At 45.9% G+C, this 20,467-nt stretch overlaps 1 long non-coding RNA gene across 2 annotated transcripts in view; it reads right to left on the minus strand.

The window, feature by feature from the left end:
- Positions 1-340: 340 nt before the first annotated feature.
- Positions 341-20,467, minus strand: part of LOC103550008 (uncharacterized) — a 62,313-nt gene continuing 42,186 nt past the window's right edge. The window contains exons 2-8 of one of the 2 annotated variants that reach the window (XR_011542842.1): positions 18,583-20,190; positions 18,109-18,228; positions 14,282-14,383; positions 12,119-12,476; positions 10,438-10,557; positions 5,355-5,531; positions 341-3,528 (exon numbers count right to left, since the gene is read on the minus strand). This is a non-coding gene — a long non-coding RNA (uncharacterized lncRNA). Of the gene's footprint in view, positions 3,529-5,354; positions 5,532-10,437; positions 10,558-12,118; positions 12,477-14,281; positions 14,384-18,108; positions 18,248-18,582; positions 20,191-20,467 lie in introns of those variants that run through there. The other variant, XR_544666.2, reaches the window with a different exon arrangement.

The raw sequence follows: 20,467 nt of genomic DNA on the forward strand, positions 1-20,467 counted from the left end.
AGCTTGCAGGATTTTCTTTCCCAGTCATCTTGCTTTTTGGAAGATGACACAACTGAGGTCTAATGCGTAGATGGGCATTTTCTAAATTAGAAGATAAAGGGAGCTTGCGGATGACCGCGGAGGCCAAGACACAAACAAAGTGGACAAGATGAGATCTGAGAGTTCGACAAGACAATAATTCTTCCGCGATTAGGAAAGAGCCGTGAACTATGATACTAACAAAGGATAAAGCAACCAAAAACATACACCCAGCCCTCTGCAAAGAAGTGCCAGAAAGGCAAAGCTCATTTTATTTCCGAACCAAAACTTTCATTTCGTATGCTCTTCTACTCACCTTATCTCCCATTTTCGGATTTTATTTCACACACACATGACCACAAGCAAAAGTATAACGTAAGAAAATGTGATTCATAAAACAAAATTAGAGCACAGAGTACCTTATAAATATAAAATGAAAAAGGGAAAATGTCCTCTTTGTGGAGATTCCATATGGTGACATTGGGGAGCTCAGTCCCAAGTCACATACCAGGGAGCTCGCCACTGTGAGTTCAGCAGAAAGCAGGTCTTGATTTTCAGGCTTGAAGACTGACACTTGGTTTTGTTGGGACACCAGAGAGATGTGGATACACCTCTTCACAGCTGGTTTACCGGAGCCTGATAAGCAGAATCAAAATGCCATACTTCCTGTACCATGAAACAAAACTGTCACATAGGCAGGAGTCCTCACATCACATGCCCAGCCCAGTTCCTCCCTGTAGAACCTACAAGGAAAGTCAGGCTGGAACCAGAAGATCTGTCAGGAGCACGGACCCAGAACACAGGTAGTGAGACTGGCCGGTTAGTGGATGGTACTCCCTGGGGGTGGCCAGCGGAGACGACTCAGGGGCCAGACAGGTGAGAGAGCTGAGTGACGGTGCCTGCTGGGGGCTGTGGACAGCTCTTAGTACCAGCTGATTGTTGTCACGTGGGAATGTGAGCTTTTTCAAGAAAAGTATAAATGGAGAATCTTATGCAAAATATTTTCATTTAAAAAAACTTTTCCATTTAGCTTGAATATTAAAAAGAAAGCCTACAGGAGGCAGACAGATCCATCTGTGAGCTAGGTCAGGTGTGCAGCACTCCAGTTTGCGACCTCTGCCTTGAGTTTCCATCTGGCTGAGGACGGGCGGTCTTGCTATGAGACTCAGGTAACTCAGAGCATTGGGTAAGGCTCCCTGTCCCCTGAGCCGTGTTAGGCATGCACAGCCAACACCTATCCTAGTGACACCTGTTTTCCCGTACTTCTGTGACCGACTTTGGATGAACGCGTTCTTCAGGCGCAGTCGTAGATTCCTTCTTCCAGACCCCCGTCTGCTGCCCTGACAGCTTCTCGCTCTCTAAGCAGATGTGCGTTGCCAGCTCTGATCACCATATACTGATTGCATGGTTTAACACTCAAGTCAATCTTTATTTCCCTTATTTTCAAGTTCCAGGGGGGACAAATCACTGTATCTCCATGAACTGACAACACTTTCTTATAAAACGTACCTCCTATTGTCAAAATCATAATTTATTTTTAGTTCTGTCCACTTGACCTGGGATAAATTATTTTTCCTACGTTTTCATAAAAACAATAATCTCCCAGGGGGCTTGTTTAAAATAGAACCCATCAAACGGGCCATCTGTCTGATACTGTATTACGGTTTTGGGAAAAGTCATATTTGAGAACTGTTTAGGATGAAATAAACTGCGGAAATGATTATTTGAATTTTTTTATGTAATCACAGCTGGCTGATTAGATACGTTATTTTTAAAATCAGCAGCAAAGTCATAGAAACATTTTCTTCTCATTTCGCTGCACCCGTTGGCATGTGGTGCCGATGCCAGCATGACAAACAGAGGCAGCGAAGCCTTAGAAAACCACCGTGTGATTCTGTTCTCCTTTGGGTGCTGGCTGGAGCTCGAGCAGCTGCTCTGCAAGTGTGGGAGGCATTTCGGAGACAGATTCTGGGTCTGGACCTGAAGCTCTGCAGAGTGTGGAATGGAAGGCTCTGTCCTATAGGGTGCACCGATCTGGGCGTCGCCCCCTGGACTGGACACTCACTGCAATTTAGCCTGTGCTCCACGGTCTCCAGCCCTTCAGCAAGGAGGTCAAACGTGTTTTATTTTCCCTGTCTGACCTGAAAAAAGCATTGGGATAGTGGGTGTTCAGGGACATTTTATCTGACAAATGACACCTGGCCCTAAAGTTTTTATTTGCTCAAACACTTGTCCCATTGAGGGAGAATTTTCAGAGCAGTTAACTGAACAGGGAGGAAGCTGCTTGTGCAAACTATACACAGAATTTACGGGGCCGTCTTTCTTTTGCTTATGACCTACTCATCCAAACAAGGTCAATAAAAGAAATTTTTTATTATGGAAATTTTCAAATATGCACAAAAGTAGAGGGAATAATATAACGAACCCCCATGTACCCTGCAACCAGGCTCACCAATTATCAACATTGGCCAATTTGTTTCATTTATACCCCTGTGTGTCTTTCTAAAACACACAGTAACATGATCCCATCTAAAATTAAACAATAATTCCTAAATATCATCAAAGATCTTGTCAATGTTCTAATTTTCCTGATTATCTCATAAATATCTCATACTTGGTTTGTTCAAGTCAGGATCCAAACAAGGTCTACATATTATATCTGGTTGTTGTGTCTCCAAAGTATCTTTCTCTCTTTTAAAACATTTTTTATTGGAATTAAAATAAAGATATAGAAAACGACACAAAACAAATGTATGATGATGAATTTTTATAAAAGCGAACACCTTTGTAATCACAACACAGGCCAAAAACTGAAACGCTGCCTCCACTTCAGAAGCCTGTTCCATGGGGCTCGTCCCCGTTGTTTTTACAGTACTTGCTGCTTTGCAAATAGTTTCATCACCCAATTGTGATAAAATGTCCCTGGACATTATAATTTAGTCTTGACCATTTAAAAAAAAGAAAAACAGATGTTGTTAAGTGCTAACCTAATTATCCCTTTCTCCTTTCTTTCATCTGGGTCCTCTGACTGGCAGTCTCCCACAGTCCGGATTTTGCTGACTGCACACTCGCGGCGTATGTAATCCAGCATGTTCCTCTGTCCCCTGTGTTTCCTGCAAACTGGCCGCTGGATCCAGGACTGGATCAGTCTCCTGTTCGATCCCTGGGCAAGGCTCCCAGAGGATGTACGAGAACTGACTTGTTATGAGACACCAGAGAGCCTAACCAAGACGGTGGTCCCCAGGAAGGGCCAGAGACAGTTCCTTCACTGAGACAAGAAGGCACACACTAGTGAGGGCACGGGCAGCACTGAGAAGTCAGTGGTGGTGTCCTCCATGGGCCTAGGACCACAGCCCTCAGCCCCCCAGCCATGGGGAGGGGACCCTGGGGCTGTTCAGCAGGCGGTCCCTGGAAATGGCCAATGTCTCACCTCCAGCATGTGCCAGGACATCTCTCTACTTTTTGCCTCAGGACTTTTTCCAAAGTCTGCTCCACCCGCATGGATGTGATCTGAAAGTGAGGGAGGTTGATGCCTTAGGGGACGAGCTTCAGTGAATGAGGAATGGAAGGTGGCGAACGAACCCCAGCCTCCCCGTCCATCAGTGAGACCATCGTGAGCCACACTCTCCACTGCTCCTCTGAGGGTCTGTGCTGGCACGAGTCCCTGATGTCCACAGCAGTACAATGTCACCCTCATATTAGCCACAGGTGCAGGGTGCTCAGAAAGCCAAAATCGCCTTTCTTTCTCCTGTTCTGTCTCCCTCCCTCGGACGCCTCACTCCTGCTCCCTGGGACCCCTGCGATTCAACCAGCACACCCGAGTCTTCATCTCACGCTTTGCGTCAGAGCTTCAAGTTCCTGAATACGCATCTGCATAGCATGGGGCGCTGGGCATCAGTTAGCCTATAAAATATCCTCGTTCTGAAAACACAAGCTAGCTGAGCACTGATTCTTGGTGATATTAGCATTCTCAAAACTGTAACTGTCACTCTCTCTACCCCACACGCATGTGGGGAGAGGCAGTATCTCTCTTTTTTTGTGTGTGTGAGGAAGACTGGCCCTGAGCTAACATCTGTAGCCAATCTTCCTCAGAATGGCTTGATGAGTGTTGTATATGTCCACGCCTGGGACCCGATCCCACGATCCCCGGGCCTCTGAAGCAGAGAGCATGAACTTAACCACCATGCCACTGGGCCGGCCCTGGCAGTATCTTTCCTACAAAGTGTTTCCCCAAACCCCTCAGGGGAGTCCTTGATGGCAAAGCCAGGTAAAGCCCACAACACGTGTGAACAAAGAGCCAGACCTCCGTATTTCATAAAGAGAAGTTGTCAAGAGAAGCGGCCCCAGTGAGGTCCAGGGCAGCTGGAAGTAATTCCTTTTCTCACGGAAGTATTTCAGTGCATCAGTGTACTTAGCCCCAGTCCACCGCGCTGACTCCCTTACCTGTCTGCACGCCATCCGCTGAGACCTGCCTTCCCTACGTTCTTATCATCCCTGTTTATTCCGTAGTTGACTTATGTTCAATCTGGCTCTGTTTCCACCTTTGTCAGGAAAAAAAATCTTTACTGATTTGGATCCCAGATCTTGAAACGTTCTCCCTCTGGAGAACCCCAAGGTTTGCCACTTCATTTGAAAAGCTCCTGGGATCCCATTTCCTCCACACATCTTCTCTCTGAGGAGCACAGTACTGCAGGGCCCCAGCCCCCCAGACTCAGAATCCCTCAGGGTCCTCCTTTCCGGACCTCCTGAGAGGCCTCAGCCAGGCAGCACCGAGATTCAGATGGCTGTGCACCACTCCTTTGTCCTCGGCCTGTGATGCTTCCGTCAGACATTCCTCGACATCAAAAACCACGTCTTTGTAATTCAGCTCCTAGCACAGGGCCAGGTGCAGAGAAACACTTAATACAGCCTGTTTAATGAAGATTGAGCCAGATGGAAACGCAGCGAACACAGAAGGAAAATTTAAATGTGAGACCTTAACACCCAACAAGTGAATGGCACTTCACCTTGGGTTCACATTAGAAGCTCCCTGAGCAGGTTCACACGGCTATAAGATACTTCTTAATACTCAGAAGTCAAACTAATTGACAAACACACAGACAGCAGTAAGTATCTGACTGGAGAGTGGAGAGTCACAGAACCAACCACGTTCCTATATAATATTGAGTGTTCTCTATGGTATAAAGGCAGCAACATCCTAGACCGTTACTAGTGGTATTCCTTTGTGTCTATACAGCACTGAAGTGTACAACAAAAGTTATGGCCCTGGGCAGGAGATAGGCCCATTAAGTGAATGTTTAAGGAGTATTGAACATGGATGGAGTGATAGGGATTACCTGATTCCACTCCGGGATTTTACACGTGTGGACTCTGAGGCAGAGACCTGCGGAGGACACCCAGCGAGTTGGCGGAGCAGTGAATCTTCTGACTGCTGGGCCACGTGCTTCCAATGTGCCATGTGGATGTGGGGTTCTTCCCACGCTGTGGGCTCACCAGGAAGTCAGGAAGGACTCCTAGGGGTCCACGTAAAGGAAGGAATCTCAAAATGCAGACTAAACTTTTACGAACAAAGATACTCATTATAGGCTATTTACAATAGCAAGAAAATTAGAAATTACCTGAATTTCCACAATAAGGGAATAGATAAGTAAATAACCAGATAATCATAGAACAGAATATTGTGTAGCCATTAAAGTATTCTATAAAGAAATCTAATACCATGGGGAAAAGCAGGATCCTAAATTTGTAATATTGTTTTATCTCAACTGTGTAGACATACATGGATGTATAGAAAAAATACAGACAAATGCACACTCAAATGGTAACTACGTTATCAAGTACCTTTGGGTGCTGGAACTAGGTGGTGATTTTTATTTAAAAATAAAGTGTTCTGTACTTTCATAATGATTTTCTAACAGGAAAAGCTTGTAAGCAGAAACAAGTAAGATGATCTAAAATGTGTTAAAGAAAGGCTACACATTTTTATATGAAAGATAATTTTCAATGACTGCATCATCTCTGAATAGGAAAGGGTGCATATCAAGAGAAGCCAGAGTTTTTTTTTTGCTGAGGAAGATTTGCCCTGAGCTAACATCTGTGGCAAATCTTCCTCTATTTTGCATGTGGGACAGCACCACAGCACAGCCACTGACCAACAGTGTGGGTTCTCCCAAAGTGGAGACCACAGAACTTAACCACTAGGCCACCAGGGCTGGCCCAGAAGCCAGACTTTTTCTCACAGCAATGTGCTGCTGGGGATGTTTCTACATGCAAACTACAAAGGATGTAACATCATAGAAAATATCAACTGGCTTTATACCTACTTTGGGACCCTGAGAAGAGAACTATTAAACTTTCGAATTTTTTGTTTTACTCCAGGCCCAGAACTGTTTTTTCCATTATTTAAAATTCATTCATAAACTACAGATTACTTTGATTTTGTTTTGTGTGATGGTCTAAAAATCATAGTTGAGCCAGCACTGATGGCCTAGCATTTAAAGTTCAGTGTGCTCCGCTTTGGCAGCCTGGGTTCAGTTCCCGGGAGTGGAACCACACCACTTGTCTGTCAGTTGCCATGCTGTGGTGGCTCACATAGAAGAACTAGAAGGACCTACAACTAGAATATATAACTAGGTACTGGGGCTTTGGGGAGAAAAAAAAAAGAGGAAGATTGGCAACAGATGTTAGCTCAGAGCCAATTTTTCCCAGCAACAAAAGAGAAAATTGTGATCATTGTGAGTTTGGGTCCTCTGAGAAGTGGATGCCAAGATGGAGTTAGCTGTGTAAGAGAGGGTGACGGGTGTGAAGGATAAAGGAGTGAGAGCAGGAGGAGGCAGAAAGCACCTTCAGATGGAAAGAAGGTCTGACCCCTGTGGATGGAGAGAGGGAAGGACGGTGGGTAGCAACACAGCAGGGCAGCGCCCGCGGAGCTTCAGCCAGGCCCGTGGGCAGGCCCCGAGCCGCCTCGCCCACTGAAGGAGGCTCACGTTGCACGGAACCACAGTTGCTCAGTCACTGATGGGAGCAGCTGTGGGAACTGTGACCTTGGTGCAGATGCGACGGTGCGTTCAGAGGCAGCTCCTAGGGCCAGAGTCACGCTCGGCTCAGCCGGGTATCTGAGCAGCAGAGTTCAGCGCCACCCCACTCACTGAGCCACGTATTACGAGAAGACAGCTGGCTGGCTGGTTCCCAGAGGCTTTGAAACGCAGAGGAGTGATCTTGACACGCTCTTGAAGTTTGTCACTTTGGGCAGGTGTGCCGAGAGCCGATGCCCAAGGCAACGTGGAGGGAAGCGTATCAGGACGTGTGGGCGACAGCCCGTGCACCTCACCTTCCAATTGCCCAGAGACACAGAAGTAGCTGTTGCGCACTTTAACTTCTCCACGTGAGCTCTGTGGGGGACAGGCAGCTCCTCTATCCTGCTGTGCTTTGGTTTTCTTTCTGCTAATCCTCTATTTCAGGTAAATATAATGAAGATAATAACATATTGCAAATGAGACACCAATTCAGAACATTTCGTAGTATTTCCTTTGGAAGTATTGGCTCAACAGAGACTATAATTACTGGAAAGCAGAAATGTAAAGCTGTCACACAAACTGAAGTGTTTCCACCATTTCTCGGAGGCATTTAATCAATTCAGCCAAAGCAATCAACAAAACAGTGTGTTGTTCTACATTCCAAATTGCCTAACAACTGACGACTGACTGGGTTTCTTCCGATCTAATTGACTGGATGTCACACGGCTGTGGTGACACAGACCAGCACGCCCAGAGGCTCTTAAGGGGGTAAGAATGCAGATATTCCCTGTAGCTAATCTTAATAATTAAAACTCCTTTCAATTATTTTACACTTGAAACAAAAACACCATTGAATTGGAAAATGATCAAAATAGCCAGGAAGCTTGGATAATATCGTAAGTGCTTGTTGATTTTAAAACCTACCTTGCTCTAAGTGTGGGGTGACTATTTCACGTCTCCGTCTCTGGCATCTTCTTTCTCAGCGTGCCTTTGCGCTTCTGGGCAGAACACCTGCTCATGGCATGAGTTCAGTGACTACTTCTTCTTTTTATTTTATTTTATTTTAGTGAGAACATTTAACACGAGATCTGCCCTCTTAACAAATCTTTAAGCGCACAACACATTATCGTTGACTCTGGGTGCCGCAGATCTCTAGAGCTTATGCATCTTGCTGAACTGAACTTCTGCACGTGGATTAGTAATTCCCCGTCTCTCCTACCCCTCAGTCCCTGGCAACCTCCATTCTACTCTCAAGTCTATGAATTTTGACTATTTTAGATACCTAAAATAAGTGGAATCATGCAGTATTTGTCTTCTGTGCCTGGCTTATTTCACTTAGCATAACGTCCTCTATGTGCTATGTTCACCTTTTGGATAAATACCCGGAAGTAGGATTACATGGTAGCTGTATTTTTAATTTTTTGAGGAATCTCCATACTGTTTTCCATAGTGGCTGCACCATTTTGCACTCCCGCCAGCAGTGTGCAAGTGCTCAAATTTCTCCACATCCTCGCCAACACTTGTCTTTTGTTTTTATGACAACAGCCATCCTGACAAATTGAGATGATATCTCGTTCTAGTTTTGATTTTCATTTCCCTGATGATTAAGGACATTGAGCATTTTTTCTTATACCTGTTGGCCATTTGTATGCCTTCTTTGGAGAAATGTCTATTCAAGTTCTTAGGCCATTTTTTAATCGGGTTATTAGTTTTTTTGCTACTGAGTTGTAGGAGTTCCTTACATATTTTGGAGATCAACCCCTTATCAGATCTATGGTTTGCAGACAGCTTCCCCCGTTTTGGTACATCTTCACAATGTTGATGGCGTCCTTTCTTCATGCAGAAGCTCCTCAGTTTGATGTTGTCTCACTTTATTTTTGTTGCCTGTTCTTTTGGGGTCATATCCGTGAAATCACTGCTAAGATCGATGTCATGAAGCTTTTCCTGCATGTTTTCTGCTGGTCTTACAGTTTCAGGTCTTACATTTAAGTCTTCATTCCATTTTGAGTTAATTTTTGTGTATGGTATAAGATAAAACTGCAACTTCATCCTTTTGGCTGTGGCTGTTGTTTTTCCAGCACCATTTGCTGAAGAAACTGTGCTTTTCCCACTGCGTGTTCTTGGCATCCTTGTTGAAGAGCAGTTGACATTTTATGCATGGATTTACTTCTGGGCTCTCCATTCCCTTCCACTGGCCTCTATGTCTGTCTTTATGCCAGGACCATATTTTTTCGATTACAGTAGTTTTGTAATATATTTTGAAATCAGGAAGTGTGATGCCTCCAGTTTTGTTCTTCTTTCTCAAGATCGATTTGCCTATTCATGGTCTTTGTGGTTCCATATGAATTGTAGAATGGTTTTTTATTTTTCTGTAAAAAATGCTAATGGGATTTTGATAGAGATTGCATTGAATCTTTAGCCCACTTTGGATAGCATGGATTTTTTTCTTTTTTTGTGAGGAAGATTGGCCCTGAGCTAACATCTGCTGCTAATCTTCCTTTTTTTTCCTTGAGGGAGATTAGCCCTGAGCTAACATCTGTGCTCATCTTCCTCTGTTTTGTACGTGGGATGCCTCCACAGCATGGCTGATGAGTGGAGTAGGTCCGCACACAGGATCCGAAGCCACAAACCTGGGGTGCCAAAATGAGTGTGCAGAACTTTAACCACTCAGCCACAGGGCCGGCCACGGCACGGATATTTCAACAATATTGAGTCTTCCAACCCATGAACATGGGATGTCTTTCCTTTTGTGTCTGCTTTAACCTCTTTTACCGATGTTTTGTAGTTTCAGTATACAAGTCTTTCACCTCCTTGGTTAAATTTATTCCTAAGTATTTTATTCTTTTTGATGCTATTGTAAATGGGATTTTTTTCTTAATTTCCTTTTCAGATTGTTTGTTGGCAGTGTATGGACTGAATTTTGCATCCTGCAATTTTACTGAATTAGTTTATTATTCTAACAGTTTCCTTGTGGCGTCTTTAGGATTTTCTAAATATAAGATCACGTCATCAGCAAACAGGGACAATTTTACTTCTTCCTTTCTTATTTGGATGGCTCTCATTTATTTTCCTTGCCTAATTGCTCTGGCTAGGGCTTCCACTACTACGTTGAATAGAAGTGGAGAGCAAGGGCATACTTGCCTTGTTCCTGATCCTAGAGGAAAAGCTCTCAGTCTTTCACCATGAATACGATGTTAGCTGTGGACTTCTAATACATGGCCTTTATTTCAATGACTGTACTTCTGGATTTGATTTGTGTTACTCTAGAAAGAGAAACGAGGGACCAGACCATTTCAATCTGTGATTCATTCTCAAAGTGTGCTTCCTGGACCAGGCAGTATCAGCATGCAGCCTGGAACTTGTTAGAAATGCAAATCCTCAGGCCCACCCCGGACCTACTTACTCTGAAACTTTGGGAGTGGGGCGATCTGTGTTCCAACAAGCCGTGCAGGTGGTCCCGATGCACGCTAGGGGGAAGTCTGGCTAGTGCCATAGCCCATGGTGTAGTCTTCAGAACAGTATTCTGTGGCATATATAACAAGTGTTATGCAACAGACGGGTTCCTTATTTGAATATATTTAGTAAATTCTGGGGTAAAAGAGTTAAGTAGGGACCACGGACCACGTAACTTCGCAGAGGCCCCGCAGGTCATTTTTCCTGATCTGTGACTATTTATAGACATCTGCTTATGTCCCACAAATACCACCTCCCATGTTCTTTCTCCTAAGAGCCTAGTTCCCCATCTCTCTCAGTCATCCAGACAGAATCCTCCTTCCATCATTCCAAAGCCCGTCTTTCTTTTCCCACCCCAGTATGACTGACAGGGGGAGTCTCAGTGTGGTCTGACCCCACCCCTCACCTCAAGGCAACCACGTAATTAATCAGCAACATGTTAACCAAGTGGTAGGTTATTCAGTCCTAAAGACTACCCTTTTGGGACACAGTTTCAATATATATTTAGAAAAAAGATATTTTTCTGCAAGGACATAGTCTTGATAAAGACATCTCTGGCTCCTATTTCTAAACTGAATAAAAACGTCTCAGTCTGAGGCATCTATATTTGTATTATTTCAGTGGTTCGGAGCTTTCCCAAAATTAATGTGGAGTTATTCGCTTTACACCTATCTGCAATGCAAAACCTCACCAAGGCTTGCCCACAGAACAGATTCCAGTTTCCACTTTAACACACGGAAATTGGTTCTGGGCCCCCAGATAGCAGTTTTCCAGTTCCGGCAATTTAAAATTCAAAGTCTACCTCCAGCAGCAGGAAGAAACTGCAGGCAGCTAAAATATACTGGTTTGTCCCTGATTTAGAGGCTACTCAGTAATACTTAAATGAGAGAGGCTAAATTATATTTTCACTTAAGAAAAAAATTAATATAAGCCAATGCCTTTAGATTTCAGTTTGTTTCATTGTGGGCTCAATGCCGTAAGCCAAGGAGCAGCCGAATAGTGTGCAGAAAAAGGGATTATTCCAGTCTTTAAAGAAAACAATGTTACATTTCTTGTCTGCCTTTGCTTGTGTCAAGATAGATCCCCACACGGTGACCCACAAATGTCTCATGGCCGTGCAGGAAGAAGCGTTTCAAAGCCTGGATCCTAAAGAAGGCTGATAAAAGCCGGGCAAGACAGAACTTGGAGATTACCTCAAGGAGGACTCCAGATTTAAAACCTGCTAAAGGAAGACACCCAATTACGTCAAGCTGCCTGCGCCCAGCTGCTATGAGAACAATTCAGTTCTGAAGGAGAGAGGGCATGAAGTTGGGGCTGTCGGCATGGCAACTGCAGATGACGTCTTATCCCTTCATATCCCATAATAAGTGGGTGCCATCCAGCCTCTCCTTGAGCTCCTCTGACTCAAATTCATGCATTGTTAAAAACTCATTAAAACGCACTGAATCAGAGCACTGCAGACAACAAAAATAGAGGCAGTTTTGGACGCCAAGCCAAATAATTTTGGCTTTTCTTCCCAATGTGCATGTAAACACACTGTCAGACACCCATGCGTGCAGATGGAAACTATTCACAAAGGGGCTGATGCCTGAGGTTCTCAGAGCAGTCACGACAGCGGAGAGTTGACTCACCAACGTGTCGTCTGCGGGGGCTCGTGTCACCTCAGCCGACACTCCACTTCACGTCGTCCACCGCCAGACATGGAACTCTGTGTAAATTACAGTCATTCAACCTGGGGCTTTCCAAGCAGAAATCTTAAGCCTTTCCCATGTCCTGCCTCTTCTTTCTCCATGAGAAAAGGAGAGAAAGACGTAGAATAATTGTCCAGAAAGCTTGGAGGTGAGATCTTAGACAACGACCATCAGAGCAGCAGTCGCATCTGCTAACTCGGGGTGTGGAGCACCCGATAGCAGTAGAAACATAAGTGGATTCTGAATGTGCTGAAGAAATACGTGCCATCAGAGAGGGACTATAGACGCTACTTAACCCCTGAAGGAAATCAGAAAATCAAAGTTTTAGTTGTGGCAGAGCCAGCTAGATGCCCCCGATCTCCATCCTCCCATCTTCTACGGTCACAGGATTGCAGCAGGCACGTGGCCTGCCAGTTCGTCTACAAGTCCCAGAGTCCCTCTAAGCCAAGTGTGACCCACGACAAACATGATAGAAGGGGTGCGGGCAGAAGTGCTACGTGCCTCTTCCAGGCTGTCCCCGAAAGGAAGGGGCACACCCTCCACTCCTCCCCGCCTCCACGGGCTGAAACCTGGGTGAGGACAGAGGCACAAGTGAGGGCAGCACCGCAGTGACCAGGACCAGTAAGACAGAATCCTGGGTCCTGAGGCTGCGACTGCTCACGTATAATTAGAGAAATAAACTGCCCTGTTCAAGTCATCGCGTTTAGATTATCTGTCATATAAATTGCATGTGGATTCTATTAACGCAAGGTAGGTTCGTTAAAAAGGAAGGATGTAGAACTTCTAATCCTCTACAGTGAGGGTTGGTAAATTAGGGCCACAGGCCGGATCTGGCCTGCTGCTTGTTTTGTCAACAGTTTTATTGAAACGCAGCCATGTTCATTCATTTCTGTGCTGTCTCTGGCTGCTTCCACGCTGTAACATCAGGATCGAGGAGTTGTGACAGGGACCATATGGCCTACAGAGCCTAAAATATTCATCATCTGGCCATAACAGAAAAAGTGTCCCTGCTAGAGAGGGAAAGAAAAAGAAACCCTGGTCATCCAGTAGACATCAGGAAGGAGGGAGAAACAGCAGCAAATAGGACAACATGGAAAGTAGAATTTAAAAAGTCAGAAGGATGACTAAATATATTGGTGGTTAAAATAAACACGAGTGGGCTGAAGTCCTCCACTAAATGTGTTAACACTCGTCAGGTGAGACAATGAGTCAAGCCTGGCATTGTCAGGAAATACGGGGCATTTAGAGAATGCATAAGAGAACTTCAGAGCAGCAACACAGAAGGGGCTGGGCGTGGGGAAGATTCTCCCAGGAAAGGAAGGAAGAACTTTACTTTCAAGAAATTCTGCGTGCCAATCCAGGGAGCTGTTAGGAAGCTGGCTAAGAGACTCAGTCATCATTTCAGCTGAGAGACTGGGAGCAAGCCAGCCTGGCTTCCGCAGTGGCCCAGAGAGCCCTGGGGGATTATTCTCAGGGCGGGGGCCTGTGGGAGGGCAGAAGAAGCACAAAGGTCAGTTCTCCCAAAGAACACGTGCCAAGTTCAATCGATGGGAGCAAGTGCTTGGAAAGCACCTAATTAGCAAATTCTGCCCACTCTACCAGTCCCTACCTTTAATAAGAATTATATGCTTAAGTTTCTTACAGATCCAGTGGGAGAAACGCCAAGAAGACGCCACAATTCCAGTGAAGGGTAAAGGAGACACTCATCCTCTGGGGTACCCAAGGGCCAAGTAGTGAGGAAGCCTCCAGTCTTTGAGATTCTCTGGGCTTGTTCTGTTGTTGAGCTGCCTGAAGGAGCACCCTAGCCTTCTTGTCACCCACTCTAGTCTTGATCACGCCCTCCCTCAGGGGCACTTGACTGGACTTCCTCCTTGTGCAGCCCCTATTATGATGTCATCTCCTCAGCCTCAACCACTTCTGCCAGAAAAGACTACACAAGTTCCCCAAATATCTATAGAGTCAGATAAGGGGAGGCTGACATGAGCTGAGCAGCTGCTGGGGCAGGCAGCGAGGGGATGGAGATGCAAAGATGGTACCCTGACGCCCCTCTCACGTCTCCTTAGAACTGGGAGTCTTCCGAAGTTGTGACAGAGTAACACTCACCAAATCCAGTGCCGAGGCAAATTTTCCTGGGATGTTGGAGCTTGTAATTTGAAGAACTGGTCTTGTTATCCGTTCATACAATAAATACGTCCTAAGTGTCACCTGTACGTAAGGTATTGTGTTAGGTACTGAGGATGCCAAGAGGGATAAAATGTGTCCCCTTCCTTTGATGCATTTACATCTAGTGGAGAGAAAAATATTCAAGAAAAAAAACCCCTTCTTTCTCCTCCCACCACTTTCCCCTAACTCACACACACAGACAAATACGCACAACAGTGCACAACCGTTGGGCGTCAGCTCTGGTTCTACAGCCACTACGATACATAGGCGGGAGTGGACCCCAGACACCAAGGTCCCTTTCTGCTCCTAGAACCAGCCGTCTTTAAAAGCGAGGGGACAGAAAATAAGGGTCTCCTGCTGTTTTAAACTAAATCCATTTTGCTGATATTTTAGCATTACCAAAACTTAGGGGTAAAGGGAAAACTTAGTCCGAGTTGAGAAAATCAATTCCATATTCCTTAATGTCAGTATTTAATTTGTGCTATTTTTAAAAACTGATTCTAACATCTTCTGGCAGCCAACACATCCCGCTTGAGTAATACACGAAGGAAAAATCACAACGCTGCAGGATGGGCGACTTGAGCTCACTCCTCAAACGCTTTAGAGAATTTTAGCTTATTTTTTCTGGATTACTAATGGCTTTCCGAAACAAACAAAGGAACAAACAAAAAAACTCTACTTTCAAACTTCCAGTGAAAGGAAGGAAGTTAAACCAAGAAGCTGTGGGACAAATGTTCCTCTTAGAGGTGCAATTTTGAGACTACAGTTTTCATCTATCACTTTCAGGGTCACAGTTTACCCACGACAAGTGTGCTTTACAAATACAGAACCAAATGAAAGTCATTTGAGACGATGGTTGTCCCTCTTTTGCTACTGTCCAGTTCGTCATCAGAGCTGCCTGCTCCGGGGACGCCTTGGGCCAACTCCCCAGCAGGTTCCATTCACCTTTGACCTTCACCTTCTCCTGCCGCCCCCTTCCCTTTGCCTCGTGACCTTCTTTCTTCCTTAGTATGAGCAGCTTCCTATGCCTGATGGCCAGCCTTAGCCCCACATTTCCTCTGACCCCACAGGTGGCCCTCAGTGCCACTTCCTACAGAAATCCAGCCTTGCGTGTCGCATTCCCTCGGAGCCCTCTCCTGCAAACACTCCCAGAGCTGAGCTGCTCCAGGATTGACTTAGCGTATTTGTGCCTTAGAGGGTTTAAGGCATCACCTCAGTGGCTCCACTGAGTTTTATTTTGAGGTTATAACCTCAGATTTTATCAAAGGTCAATATACTTAATGACCATGTGTAGAATGATTTTGCATCTTTTCCTAAATTACTGTTGAAAAAACTTCATTCTTCTTTCATATGTTCAAGAGTTCCTTTTAAGAATTTCATATCAGAATAATGTCTCTCTCCTGACAAACTAGTGTCTTTTCTTTTAACAGGTGATAATCATATAATGAGTTATAATAAAAAATTCATTTGACTGGCCTCAGGAAACCTGGAGCTCAATCGATGTGTAAGCATGGTCTACCCATATTTATTTATTCCTTTCTGTGGTCTCTATACTAATGTCTTTTTTATTACGAGCCGCCTCTTGTTTTCTTAGAAGTAAGCAGAATATAAAATATAAATTTGATTGTAAAATGTTATTCCTCCCAAAAGCGTATTTTCAATTTCCCAGAATCCTGTGGAACCAAATGACTTAACACGGAGCCGTGGTTATCACGAGGGTCTGGGACATGACACGGCCTTGGGGGAGGTCACTTTGGACTGGAGGTCCTTTGGTGTCCCCCAGATCACTCTCTCCTGGAGCAGCTTTTACAGGCCCGCCGAGGCCTGGCCCAGAGACGCTGGCTCTTCCCACCATGTCAAGAGGGGAGGGTGGTGAAAGCGTCTGAGATCCAGGATAGTTGGCTTGAAAGAGCTACTTAAGATGAACACGAAAGCATGTCAGTGTGATCCAGTGCAGCCTGGAAGGTTAGGCAGGAAGACCCCGAGAGGTGAGGTGGCGGAAGGGGGACCATCAACAAGCTGCTCTGATATAAATACCCAAACCTAGTTTTCATTGGTCTAAATGCTATTTTTGTGTCTAAAACCATGCCCTGTGGGAAAACACCAGGGCAACTAGGGCATGCCAGTGAACGCCCGGGACCCATAACAGTTCCAGTTCTAAGTCAAGGCTGTTTCTCTCACCCCCCCACCCCACTTCCGGGCTGCTCCACACGCCCGCACCCTCACAGCGCTCTCCCCGCAGGTGTGAGCCGGCCTCCTGCGGAGTCTCATTCTGCACAGCTGGACCAGCGAGGGGGCAGGCGGGTTGCCACGGAAACTGCCGGCGGTGCCAGGATTCTTTATACTTTGCTCCTAAAAATAAGACGTAAAATGTACCCAGGGTGTGACTAGTGCACACAGAAGGGGATTTCTCAAAGGAGAGCCAACCTCCCTCCCCCACAGGAGCGGGGGTGTTCTTCAGAGCTGGAGGACAGGACAGGAAGTCGGAGCAGATGCTCCACACGGTTCTTCCCCCAAAAGGTGCGGGGAGAGACAAATGGGAAAAGTGGATTTGAAGAAGAAAATAGTCTTCAATCAAGCATAATTCACATAAATTTCGAGGTTGGGATGTCCTGAAATTACCCAGGAAGGAAATGGAGCAGTTCTCCCTAAGCTACAAAACAGCCATAAAGACTCAGCCGAGAGACTGGATGAGAACACTGCAGTTGGTGTCACGCTCAGCGCGGGACAAGGTCGCAGGTCACCTTTGTCAGGTGGGCCTGGTCAGCTTGGGCATATTCAGTGACCTTTACTTCCTTAGGAAACATCCGACAACTGGACTTCTCCCTCAAAATGGTGTTGGAGTCTGCTTTTCTGTAACTTCCTCTCGTTTGCTTTTGTTTACCTTCTGGAGCAACCAAGAGAAGTCAGTCGCCTCATTATTTTTTTGTCTTAATTATGATAGTTCTTCACTTACTACCAAAATGGAACAATGAGTCCATAGGTCCACTCACAGCTCAGGGAGGCTAGCCAGCTGACGGATCAGTCAGCCTCACAAACCTCTGGCTTCAGTGCAAAATGTAATGCCATTAAAACTGCATCATTTCGCGGTTACATGCAGAAAATTTGTGGGTGTTCCCAGCACAGTCAGCACCTACTGTGTGCCAGGCACTGTGCTAAGTGCGTGCACTGTTTCATCGTGCCCAGCTACGCCAGGTAAGGACCTTTATCCTGCCCACTTCGTAGAGGAGACTCGGTTCAGTCTGAAGGGCACCGTCCTCAGGGGCCTGTGTACAGGCAGAGGGTGAGGGCACAGACTTCCGAGTCAGGGGTGTTGAGCTTGAACACCAGTTCCTCCACTTGCTAAATTTGTGATCTTGGATAAGTTATGTAACCTCTTTAAACTTCAGGTTTCTCATCTCTAAAAACTGGGACAATGAAATGTCATGAGTTGGTAGAAGTAAAGAAAATTATATGCTTAAAAAGTCAAGTGTATAGATGCTCCGCTCCCCTCCCCTCCCTCGCAATCCTCGAGGTCCCCCATTATTGTTATGAGGAAGAGCTGTCAATCGAAAGTCACCATTGATCCATATGCAATCAGGCCTGGAGGAGCTCCCTGTGCAGGTATTAAATCGTCAATCTGAGCAAATGAACCATTAAATGACTACATCCTGCGCAGGCAGAATATAGTGAAATGACATGAGCTGTTAGAAAAGAAGTGACGTCCCCAAGGAGGTGACATGGGGATCTCACTGACTATTAAAATGGAAGAAAGAACAAATACGTACCTACCATCGAGGCAAAGGTGGAGGGTCTTTGTTCTGGGTCTGCAGTTCCCTGCTGTGACTGCTGCTTCTCATCCTCTGTCGCCGCTGGTCTTCCCTGTGCCTCATTTGTTCCTTATCTCCCTGGAGGGACAGACAGCCAGGCCCCTCAGTCCTCTTGCTGTCACTTTCTCCCTCCCCGGCGGGAACCCCTGGACAGTCTTGTCAGTGAGACACAGACTCCTTCTCCATGGTCACCACCCTAGAGTCTGAGCCACACACCTTCTGTTCCCTGACGGCCCCTTTCAGTGTTGGTGAGGGATGCGGCAGCCCGGGGTGGAAGGACCCTCCTGACCTTCAAGGGAACCTAACAGATGTAAATTCTCAGGGTGATAATACTGATTAGGGCCTCGTTATTTTCATACGAATGTGAGATTGTTTAAATAACAAGGACATTTGTATTTTGAAACTCAACCTAGTGTTCTCTGGCCGACAGACCTGGGTTTACATCCCACTTCTGGCACTTGGAGTGTAGCCATGGGTCAACTGCTTAATCTGGGCCACGGGGAACACAGACAGTGGTTTCTTTCATGACAAGGCCGCGACGGTAGACGGGACTCCATTCTACAGTCAACATGCCCCAGGCGAGCAGGATGCTCTGCCATCCCCAATGCTGAGCTTCCCCATCATGGTTCACCACCTGTGAACACCACCTCCAAACAGCCGGGAGGAAAGGGAAGAAAGAGTTCATCCAGGATAAGGAAGTTCCTCCTAACCAAGTAGAGCCAGGGCTGTACACATGGCTTGTGCTCTCACTCTGCTGTTAACCTTAGTCACATGGTTGCACAGAGTTCCTTCTAACGGAGGGTGAAATACAATTTCGAACTGCTCAGCCGTGTGCCCAGAAAGGAGAGAATGCAGGTGGGGAGGCAATGAGGACTCTCCACCATAAAACCCTATAAGGTAATCATATTATTATCCCCATTTTACAGATTAAAAACTGAGGCACAGAGAGGTTAAGCAACTAGTCCAAGGAAACGAAGTTAACAGCAGTGGGGCCAGGATTGGAAGCCCCGGCAGGACGGCTCGGAGGGTCTGCTCTTCCTACAGCACTCTTCTGCCCCTCGGAGGCCGCTGGCTATTGTGGTCATTTACTTTCCTTCTCTCCACGGTGTTACATAGACTCCTTGAGGACGAGATCCCATTCATTTTTAAATTCCCTCCTTCGTGGCTTTGCATGTAAAGACGGTGTCAGTTAGTTGTCAGTTGCAAACTGGCTGGTTTAAGCATTAAGGAAATGTGGCGAATGGTTTTGGTAGCACACGGACTCTCCAGGACCAGATACACAGCCTGAGCAACTGCAAACCCTGCCACAGGATGGTCCTGTGGAGTCACCAGATGGAGGCAATGCCACAGCCACAGCCGCCCCAGAAAGCCAGCTGCAGCCTACAGCTGACCCTCGGCCCACTGCCTCCGGAATCTGTGCAGTCGCTGTCCCAGAGTGAACCTGTGTGGCACCAGCCTCTGAACGGAGGTGTCACACAAGTGTCTGACGGGGGTCCTCTATCCCACGCGGGGGCCTGGCTGATGGGAGTCAGGAAAGAGTTTCTGGCTTCTGTGGTAGGAAGGACAGGACTCAAAAGATGGAGAATTTCCCAAAATAGGAAGAGTGTTCTAGGGAGTCGGGCAGCCAAAAATACATCAACTGTCTACCCCAGGGGGCTTGAATAAAGTGTCTTTTCCTTCCTAACTTCCTCAAACCCTTTGTGGCCTGGGAAGTGAAATGCCGGACACGCTGAGGTGACTTTCCTGCGGCTACTTAAGAAGAAATTTTTAGAGTTCAAAGAAACCTCAGAACTTTCTGATTCTCGAGTTTTTAGCCTGATTTAGGACACAGACACAGGTAACCCAGCCCATCGAGCTGCTGTATAAGTGACGAGCAACTTAAATGACGACGGAGCCTTTACACGGACTTCAGCCTCTTCCATGTCTGCCTCATCTCACATGTTTCTTAAGCAGTTATGTTTTTCTTCCTGTTCATCTTCAGGGTCTGGTGATGGCCATCTACCGAGAGCAAAGTTTCACTCTCCTTGATGATAAACTCATCTAAAAGAGAAAACATAAGTGGATGAAAGAACACTGAATTAGCATAAAATATATAAAAGTTTTTAGAAAACATTAAGTGATAGAAAGAGAAATTATTGTTGTTATGCACAATAGTATATTATCAAAGTATAATAAAGTGACAATTATTAGCCAAATGCATTCTAATAATCTATTATGTTGACCAGAAATTTGGAGATATAGCAAACTTCTAGACGTCTGTCTGTCTTAACTCGGGTTCCCCAGCAACAGATCATGACCCCAGTGAAGGCGGCTGATG

Source organism: Equus przewalskii, chromosome 1 (genome assembly GCF_037783145.1).
Source record: "Equus przewalskii isolate Varuska chromosome 1, EquPr2, whole genome shotgun sequence".
NCBI classification, from domain to species: domain Eukaryota; kingdom Metazoa; phylum Chordata; class Mammalia; order Perissodactyla; family Equidae; genus Equus; species Equus przewalskii.